General features: G+C 39.6%; 1 long non-coding RNA gene across 2 annotated transcripts; it reads right to left on the bottom strand.

Moving 5' to 3' along the window:
- Positions 1 to 1,446: 1,446 nt before the first annotated feature.
- On the bottom strand, positions 1,447 to 9,839 carry LOC122435909. 2 transcript variants are annotated; one of them, XR_006267731.1, is made up of 5 exons: positions 8,749 to 9,839; positions 6,715 to 6,817; positions 4,157 to 4,531; positions 3,712 to 3,805; positions 1,447 to 1,914 (listed from the first exon to the last, which is right to left on the bottom strand). It is a non-coding gene; the product is annotated as an uncharacterized LOC122435909 (long non-coding RNA). The 2 variants fall into 2 exon arrangements; XR_006267732.1 differs by lacking the exon at positions 8,749 to 9,839 and having other exon boundaries at positions 6,715 to 7,041.
- Positions 9,840 to 10,435: the final 596 nt, after the last annotated feature.

Consider the following 10,435-nt stretch of genomic DNA (forward strand, 5'->3'; position numbering starts at 1 on the left):
ATTACAATGTTTATAAGTACAGCAGAATTTATGTGTTAAATAAAATTGTCATGGCAGTAAAAAGTATTAAAATGAGATTATTAGAGTATTAATGGAAAAAGCCATATCACTGTTGACACAGTTATTTAAATGGGATTGCTTCATTGCCTTTATAATTTTAAAAATATGTTTGTTAAACATCCTGTCAGAAGAGAGTCATCTTCAGTATTACAGATTCCTGTACTGTTGTGTTAAGATTCACCTGTACTTTGGAATCTTCATAAAACATACTTTCTTTTGGAATACATTTCATTGCTAAGATAGTTTAAACATTGTTTTCACCTCAATGTAGAAATACTGTTCTTTTGCTTGTTTTTCTTTCAGTGCCAACAAAATAAAACTTATTTTGCATTAAAAAAAATCCCACCACAGCAGTACTCATGTTAGAGATTAATTAAATAACCAGAAGACTGGAATCTTGAAGGGCACATTGAGAATCTTGCCTACTACTCAAGCCAGAAGTGGACAGCTGCATCAGTCCAGTCCACTTTGGGACAGCCTGGAAGGACATGGTGAAGGGTAATCCTTCCAGGGAAGAACTTTGAGCAGTGCACCTGTCATTCCTTCTGCCAGGAGCGATGGCCACAAGTATGAGTGAGTAGCTATATCTAGGTCATGTCCATTTCATTGGTTGAGGGGTCGAGGGCTTTGAGGATACATAGTTCAACATTTGGGACAAGGAAGTCCAGGGGAAAAGTATGTGAATACACCTGTCCAAATGGATACATGATATGAAGATACTTGTGTCTTGTGAGAATTCTCTGTAAATAAGCTTACCAGAGCAGAATTTTAATAATCTGATGGATAGGGTATTCATCATCTAGACCTCAATCAGCTTCCTTCTCCAGCATTCAGGTCATAACTCAGTGGGCTCAAGAACCAAGTGGCCAAGGTGGCAGGGATGGAGATTATGCTTGAAGTAATTCTAGAAAGCAGTTTGTTTTTTCTGCCATAGTCGATTCATAGGTCTTGAAATCAAGGGGGTGGAGATGGAAGTGCCTCCTCTCACTACTTATCCCTAAAATGCTTCCCATCCTTGTTACTTTGTTTTAGTGAACCAGAGATCTTAGTCCACTAAGGAACATAACAGTGATGATATTGATATGGAATTCAAACTGTCAGCTAGCCATTTTGGTCCCCTCATCCCTTTCAGTCAAGAGGCGAAGAAGGGGATCCCCTACAGACCAGGCTAATGGAACCTGACAATCAAAGGGTTTTTGGGTTCCTACTATACAAGGGGCTAAAGAGGAGTATACCCAACATTGCTGAAGAGCTGACTACTCTCACGTCTTCTGATTAAAGTTTGTGGAAAATGATAACCCATCGAAGGCAGGACATCTAGCCCAGACCCTTCAACAATTAATATTTAATTATCCTACAAGGCAAAGAACCATGACCAACTGTAGGGCTGCCTCCGGGCAAAAGGAATAAGAAATGAGTAGTGAAAGGGAGCAGTTATGAATACCAGCTATAACCATTGGCCCTGCTCCCAGGACTGTGCATTTAGCTTAATGTGTTAATAACATTCCCTTCCTCAGGTAGGAGAACACAGACAGACAACAAGCTATACTTTCACCGGAAATTCTTAGGGCAATAGCCCAGCTTTTACTGACAGAGAACCATAAAATTGAAAGGCTCCACTGCTTTCTTTCTTAGCCTCTAGAAGGGCAATTTTCTTGACAACAATAATTTAAGAAGCTTCAGCAGCATCTCATCCCACCATGCAGCATAGAAAATGTGTACTTGCTTCTCATTGTTCTTTGCAAAAACACGGTTATCTATTTTTCTTGTGATTAACTTTTTTTGCTCAGGTGGTTGGATTCAACTTTTTCCAGGACCTTTTCAAGTTGCTGAATTAAGACTACTCTTTTAAACCTGAAAATAAATAGTCATTGAATTAACCAGAAGATATTTAAGCATCTATGATGTGTAAGGCACAGTAATAGATAGAAAATAGAGCTTACAATCTACATGGGAACAGAAAACATATCATAATGGAAAGATACAGTTTAGGAAAATACCAAGAGAGGCAATCAAGGGCCCAGGCCCACCCCAGACTATAGTGAGTTTAGAAGGCTCCGTAGATTAGTTAGACTAAAATAATATTCATTTCAAATCCTGAAAGATGATGCTGTGAAAGTGCTGCATTCAATATGTCAGGAAATTTGGAAAACTCAGCAGTGGCCACAGGACTGGAAAAGGTCAGTTTTCATTCCAATCCCAAAGAAAGGCAATCCCAAAGAATGCTCAAACTACTGCACAATTGCACTCATCTCACACGCTAGTAAAGTAATGCTTAAAAATTCTCCAAGCCAGGCTTCAGCAATACGTGAACCAAGAACTTCCAGATGTTCAAGCTGGTTTTAGAAAAGGCAGAGGAACCAGAGATCAAATTGCCAACATCCGCTGGATCATCAAAAAAGCAAGAAAAGTTCCAGAAAAACATCTATTTCTGCTTTATTGACTATGCTAAAGCCTTTGACTGTGTGGATCACAATAAACTGTGGAAAATTCTGAAAGAGATGGGAATAACAGACCACCTGACCTGCCTCTTGAGAAACCTGTATGCAGGTCAGGAAGCAACAGTTAGAACTGGACATGGAACAACAGACTGGTTCCAAATAGGAAAAGGAGTACGTCAAGGCTGTATATTGTCACCCTGCTTATTTAACTTATATGCAGAGTACATCATGAGAAATGCTGGGCTCTAGGAAGCACAAGCTGGAATCCAGATTGCTGGGAGAAATATCAATAACCTCAGATATGCAGATGACATCACCCTTATAGCAGAGAGTGAAGAGGAACTGAAAAGCCTCTTGATGAAAGTGAAAGAGGAGAGTGAATAAGTGGCTTAAAGCTCAACATTCAGAAAACTAAGATCATGACATCTGGTCCCATCACCTCACAGAAAATAGATGGAGAGACAGTAGAAACAGTGTCAGACTTTATTTTTTGGGGCTCCAAAATCACTGCAGATGGTGACTGCAGCCATGAAATTAAAAGATGCTTACTCCTTGGAAGGAAAGTTATGACCAACCTAGATAGCATATTAAAAAGCAGAGACATTACTTTGCCAACAAAGGTCCATCTAGTCAAGGCTATGGTTTTTCCAGTGGTCATGTATGGATGTGAGAGTTGGATGGTGAAGAAAGCTGAGCGCCAAAAAATAGATGCTTTTGAGCTATGGTGTTGGAGAAGACTCTTGAGAGTCCCTTGGACTGCAAGGAGATCCAACCAGTCCATCCTAAAGGAGATCAGTCCTGGATGTTAATTGGAAGGACTGGTGCTGAAGCTGAAACTGCAATACTTTGGCCACCTCATGTGAAGAGTTGACTCATTGGAAAAGACCCTGATGCTGGGAGGGATTGGGGGCAGGAGGAGAAGGGGACGACAGAGGATGAGATGGCTAGATGGCGTCACCGACTCTATGGGCATGAGTTTGAGTAAACTCTGGGAGTTGGTGATGGACAGGGAGGCCTGGCGTGCTGCAATTCATGGTGTCGCAAAGAGTCGGACACGACTGAGCGACTGAACTGAACTGAATGCCTATGGAAATAGCATAAGCTATAATTGACGGCCAGGGTTTGGCATAAACAAAGGCCTGTTCCTGGCCCTGTTCAGCATTGGGCAGAACTGCATTAAAAAAGCCGAGGAGTTCTTTTTTATACTCACCTTGCAGCTTCCTTCATGGTAAATTCAACAAATTGTTTCTTGACTACAAGAGGTCCTTGTACTTCTTCAAGCAAAGTGAAAATTCTTTCAAAATCTGAAGATATTAAAAAAATAAGTATTTCTAAAGAGATGAGAATAGTGCATCTACCACTTCAGCAACCATTCTTCATGGGCTACAATGTTACACTCTATTTCACAGTGTTACACATGCCTTTCCAATGACGAATTATAACACCTGTACATCTCTACTAAGGAAACTACTGTAAACATTAACCATGCAAAACAAAAAAAAATTAAGAGGGGCATTAGGAATTTTTAGACAAACTATTGTAAATTATGTAAAAACCCAACTCAATCAAAAGATGAGTTCAAGAGATAAGTTCAGTTTACTCTAAATCAAGCAACTTCCCATGGTTTTATTAATAGATATTCTTTCACTACTTACTTCATCCAGACTTCCGAACTTCTTTCATTAATTGATATTTTATATCATCATTAATTTTCTGTGCCATAACAGGACTCATCTGTGATTTATTTGGCACAGTTCCCTTTGAAGACATTGCTGTGGCTTTGGAGTCACCTGCAGAGACACTGCAGTTCTTGGTTCCTCCTATTAGTGCATTATCCCCAGGTTTGTGAATCTGCCCATCTTTCTTGAGACGAGTGAAATCATCAGACAGGGAATCCACTTGGTTGAGTGGGATACCATCTCCTGCCATATTCATAAGCCCCGGTGAGGCAGATTTTGAAAAGAAGCCCCCAGGTGGAGTTTGACTATTTTCCATCTTCTTCTCATCAACATCGTGAGTGACAGTAGCAACTGGAAACCAAATTAAGAGATTGAGCTGTGAGTTAGATGCATCTTACCACCCCCACAGGGACATCCTTGTGCACTGCAGTTTTGAAGAAATTATTTCCTAAAGCAAGAGGATGTTCCAAGTGGAAATAGATCCCACAAATAGGACTGAGCAAGGAGCATACAATAGAATACTTTTTCTCTCTTGACACTCTCAATACATACAGTAATGTATCTGAACAGTTCAACTATTATGCAAACATTCATAGAGCCCTGGCACTCATGATTTAATGTCTCCTCAATGCTCTTTATGAGTTGAAAAGCTGAAAGTCTCACTCTATGTCAAGATGTCTGATATCCACAGTCTATCACCTCAAATCCCTGCCAGTATATGATCCTCCTTATCCATATTTTCTGTCTCAGAAAAGTGAATTTCTTTTTACTCCAGGTCTGACACCTCTCCTCCATTGACTCATCATCCTCTGTGCTGGGCACTGTGCCAGGAGCTAGGGGGCGGCCTCCAACAGCACATAGAGAAACAATCCCTGCCCTTATGGAATGTCCATGCTCATGGGGAGGCCAGGCAGGAAGTGTGCTATGATTCAACAAAATAATAATTACAGTTCAAATTCGTGTTCAGGGAAAAGTATGCAAGGAGGGGACAGAGAGCAGGAGGGCGAGCCCCAGTGGATCATGAGGTCAGAAAGATCCTTCTGAGCAGGTGTCCTTTGGGCAAAGGCTGGAGGGGGAAAGAGAGCCAGCCTGTGCCCATGCTGAGGACACGTGTTAGGAGAGGATGTGCCAGGTCGTGCAGAGCTGGTGGACCAGAGTCAGGAGCTCATATTGTGCTCTGAGTACCAAGGAAAGGTAATGAGGCATTTTCAGCATGGATGTGGTGTGATCTGATTTCTGTGTTGATATGATCACTCTGGCTGCAGGTCAGAAAATGAGTTAGATGAGAAGGCTGGAAAGTAGAAAAATAAGCTATTGGAGTATCTTGGTGACACAATGGCAGCATAGATCAGAGGAATGGAGAGTAATGGTGGGATGTGAGATTTATACTTAGTATCGAATTGGTGAACTTGCTAAGGGACATAAGTGAAAGAATAATAAAAGAATAAGAATCTCAAGTGAATATGAATGTTTTAATCTGAACTACTGGGTAAACCTAGTGTGTGCAGGTATTAAGCAATTGCTCACAAGAATGGAGTGTGGCCAGCCTTTCTTGATTCTAGTTCAGTGACCTCACAATGGTAGTCTGACCTAGGCCATGGTGGGACTACTTATACTACGGATATCTGAAAACTTTAAATACTAGGACTTCTAAACCCTTCCATGCCCCGTACACCTGTGGATAACAGGTTGTTACACATTTATGTACATTACACCTGATGGATGGTATTATTAGCTGAGATACAGAAGGCTAAAAGTAGAGCATTTTTGGAGAGGGAAAAAGTCAGAAGATCAAACATGTAGAACCAGTTGAATTTTAGATATCTAGTATTAATAGATACTCAATGGAAATACCATGTAGGCAGTTGTATATGAGTCTGAAGTTCAGGAGCAAGTTGTAATCTAGGGGAATAAAGGTAAGAATTTTTGTAGTGTGAGTCATATTTAAAGCTGTAAGACTGCATGGGATCATCTACAGAGATGGTGGATTGAAGAGAAAGGAGCCCAATATTCAGCTCTGGATCTCTGCAGTACCTAGAGGTGGGAAAGAAGACAGAAAAGGAAGGAAAAAAATAAGTCACTAATAAAAGGGCAAGGAATCTGGGAGAATGTGGTGTCTGGGGACACTAAAAATTTTCCATGGAAGAGGGACTGAACAACTGTATCACATGCTGCTGAGAACTTGATGCCAAAGTGTAGCAGACACTGATGACTTTGACACTGTTTCATTGGAGTACCATAAGAAGGAGCCAGACTGCACTTAGTTAGAGCATGAACAAATGTGAACACAGGAAGAATGTGAGCAGATCTGTCCTCTTATTTGACCCTTCATCTCCTTCTGCCTCAGGAACCTGCTTTATTAACTCTTGCTGCAACTCCAAATGATTGGACCTAACTAGTGCCTTGCCCCTGTACTTGCAAATATGCTCATATCTGTCTATCCTTCAAGGACATAACTATAAGCTTCTTTTGACATGACTAAACCCTAGAGGTAGAGTTCCCCCCTCTTTGATTGCTTAGCCATGGTGACATACTTTGCCTTCTCTTAGATGATGAGTGGCCCTTGGGCTCTCCAGGATGTTTCATTTGTTTTTGATGTCCTGCTGTGAATTGAACTGCTTCATCATCCTTCATTCACTGAAAAACATCAGTGGACATACTCCATTAAAGACAAAACGCAGTCACAGGCTTCATATGCATATACAGCCATGCATTTGTATCACTAAAAGAAGTTTTAATCATGGGTCAAAGATTTACTGTCACACTCTGCTCTCAGAAAACACAATCCAATTTCAATCCAGTCTAAGTGAAATAAGGAAAAGGTAAAATAGGAGGTGTTGGCCAAAGCCAAACATGGTACAACTCTGATTACTATGAATGCTGGGGAATGAGTGGTTCTCATTAACCAAAGTGATAAACACATGGTTATCTCTAAATTTAGAGAAATACACACCACTTTGTTTTAGCTCTTCTTGGGGGAGGAAAAAAGGAAATTTTTTTTGTCATTTTGTGCTTTAAATCTATTAACACACTGATTAACACTTTATTAAATGGTACATGTTGATGGTGAAAGTTAGGGTATTGATAATGTAAATCTTCCCATCTCTAACCTATGGAGATTCAAATATGTCACCTTTGGGGCTGGGCAGGTGTTCAGAGTATTTTTCAGTGTTGGTGGCAGATAAAACATGAAATTGAAGGGCATAATAGGTTAGCTAAGAGTTATTTTCATCAAAGGATAACCCAAGAATATGCCTTTGCATTATTTGAATACATCTGTGACAAAAATACTTTCCCATATTTGCATTTCCCATAAAAAATACCCCATAATGGGAGAAAACATTTTCATTGAGCATTTGTCTCTACCAGGTACTGTTTTAAATGCTTTCCATGTATTAACTCAATCTTTCACCAAACCTTATAAGTTAGGTGTGATTGTTATCTCCACTGTTTAAGTTGAGGAAACTAAGGCACAGAAGATTAAGAAAAACTCCAATTAAGGAAGAATTTTGGGGGTAAAGTAGAATAGCTTTTACTCTAGTTTTGTTGTAGAAGAGATTGCTGTATGTTCTGTGCCTTTATATCAGTGATCTCTTCCATAAGTGCAGATATAATTCTCTTTGTTTTCATGATTTAATGATCAAGTCAGTATGTCTTTCTCTCACACACAAAACACTCTCACGTAAGACATTCATGAGGGTAATCCAATTATGGCAACATCACCTAGTACTTTATTTCTCTTTTCTTTCTCTATTTTATTGCCACATGCTTGTGGAATCTTAGTTCCCTAACCAGAGATTGAAACTGACCCCCCGGCAATGGAAGTGCAGAGTCCTAACCACTGGACCACCAAGGAAGTCCCTAGTACTTCATTTTTCAAGAGGAATATTCAGTGATTGTCTAGATAGAGCACTAGTGGCTTGAATAAAGGAAACAGGAAGTAGAGTATAATCTGGAATTAAGAGAGTTACTATGGGGGTGGGAAAGAATATCAATTTTGGAGCCAGGAAGATATAGATTCAAATCCTGGTTCCATCTCTCAGCTGTGTAACTCAGGGCAAGTCATTTGACCACTGTCAACCTTGATTTCTTCTTATTAAAGGGCAGATAGTAATACTCACCTACAGAACAATTGTGAGCATTAAATGTTATGATTTAAACACCAGATCCTAACATACTATTATATATAAAATAGGTAAGATACAAGAACCTACTGTGTAACACAGGGAACTATACTCAATATCATGTAATAACCTATAATGAAAAAGAATCTGAAAAAGAACATATGTATAACTGAATCACTTTGCTGTACACTTGAAATTAATACAACATTGTAAATTAAATATACCTCAATTAAAGAATAAAAAACCCCAACTCTTAGTCCAATAAAAAACAATTATTATTTCTGTTCAACCAACACATTCTCATATCAGGAGGCTCCCAGTTTGTTTACACAAGAATCACTATGTCATATTTTATCTTTTAAATAAATAGAAGTAAAGCCTGAGATTTACATTCATCCTTGGAATAAAAAAATACTTATACTAAGTATCAAAATTTGGACAGACCTTCTCATTTTTAAACATATAGTTGAAAGTATAAACTGTTTTAGGTTGACCTGGATCAATCTCTTGAGGTGGGGAGGCCAGTGTCTTCAGATATTCCTCATAGTTAACTATTTGCATGAGTAGAACACCTTGGTGAGAAAGTGGAAAAGCTCTAGAAAAGAAATTAATGTTATACAGCTCAAATGAACGATCCTGTAGGGAGGACATGGTCATAAACTCTGTTTGGTGCCATAGTATAGGTTGCTAACATAGTCTAGGGTCTACATCATGTTCTAAGATCTAGAATCATCTCCCTTCATCTAAGTAATTTATCAGTCCACCATTACCACTGCCTATTGGTTCCAACAACTAGGTCTAGAACAACTCCCCTATGTTGCAAACCAAATTTGAGAATGGACTGGCCTCCTTTACAGCCAACTAAAAGATCATTCTTTTTCCCTATTTGGAAGAGCCTAGGCTCCATGGCATTCTTTCCCCAGAGAACCTTGGATACTGGGCACTGATAATTGCTCTCTTTGGATAATTTGATTAAATCTACAGACTTTCTTCCCAGAAAAGTCACCTTATATATGATTCTTGGAATATAACTTCATGGCTGTGTCCAGCTGTGAAAGCTGCTCAATTTAATGAACAGATGATCCCATTTAAAATCAACAAAATTGAGTAAAGAGGCTTTATAAACTAACACTAAATATCCCGAATACTATCAATTTCAGTATTTCCATGTAAACAAGGAATTCTCTGCTGAACTCATAGCTATAGGCACTGTGATATATAAGTGTACAGTATCTGGAATCTTACGCATCTAGATTCTTCCATTTTTCAACTGGTTAAACCTGGGGAAACTACTTAAAGGCTTACTAGAAGTTTCTATTTCCATAAAATACGTAGAAACTATCTACCTTATGGACTGTTTTAAAGGTTATTACAAGAGACAAAACATAAAGTGGGTAGTATGTGTGCTGATTAAAACACACCTCTCCTTAAGCTAAAAAAAATAAACTTGGACCTGGTTAGATGTAAAGATTCAGTGAAAATGAATATTGTAAATATTCAGTTCAGTTCAGTTCAGTCACTCAGTCATGTCCGACTCTTTGCGACCCCATGAATCACAGCACACCAGGCCTCCCTGTCCATCACCAACTCCCGGAGTCTACTCAAACTCATGTCCATCGAGTTGGTGATGCCATCCAGCCATCTCATCCTCTGTCGTCCCCTTCTCCTCCTGTCCCCATTCCCTCCCAGCATCAGGGTCTTTTCCAATGAGTCAACTCTTCGCATGAGGTGGCCAAAGTATTGCAGTTTCAGCTTCAGCATCAGTCCTTCCAATGAAGTACTACAAAATAACCTCAGTTCAGTTCAGTTCAGTTGCTCAGTCGTGTCTGACTCTGCCACCCCATGGAGCCTGAAGAGTTCATCTTTCAGTGTCCTATCTTTTTGCCTTTTCATACTGTTCATGGGGTTCTTAAGGCAAGAATACTGAAGTGGTTTGCCATTCCCTTCTCCAGTGGACGTTTTGTCAGAACTCTCCACCATGATCCGTCCATCTTGGGTGGCCCTACACAGCATGGCTCATAGTTTCACTGAGTTAGACAAGGCTGTAGTCCATGTGATCAGATTGTTTAAATAACCTACTCATGCAATAAACACCTTCATGCAAGTCAGACTTGAAATTTCACTCATCAAC

Source organism: Cervus canadensis, chromosome X (assembly GCF_019320065.1).
Source record: "Cervus canadensis isolate Bull #8, Minnesota chromosome X, ASM1932006v1, whole genome shotgun sequence".
NCBI classification, from domain to species: Eukaryota; Metazoa; Chordata; class Mammalia; order Artiodactyla; family Cervidae; genus Cervus; species Cervus canadensis.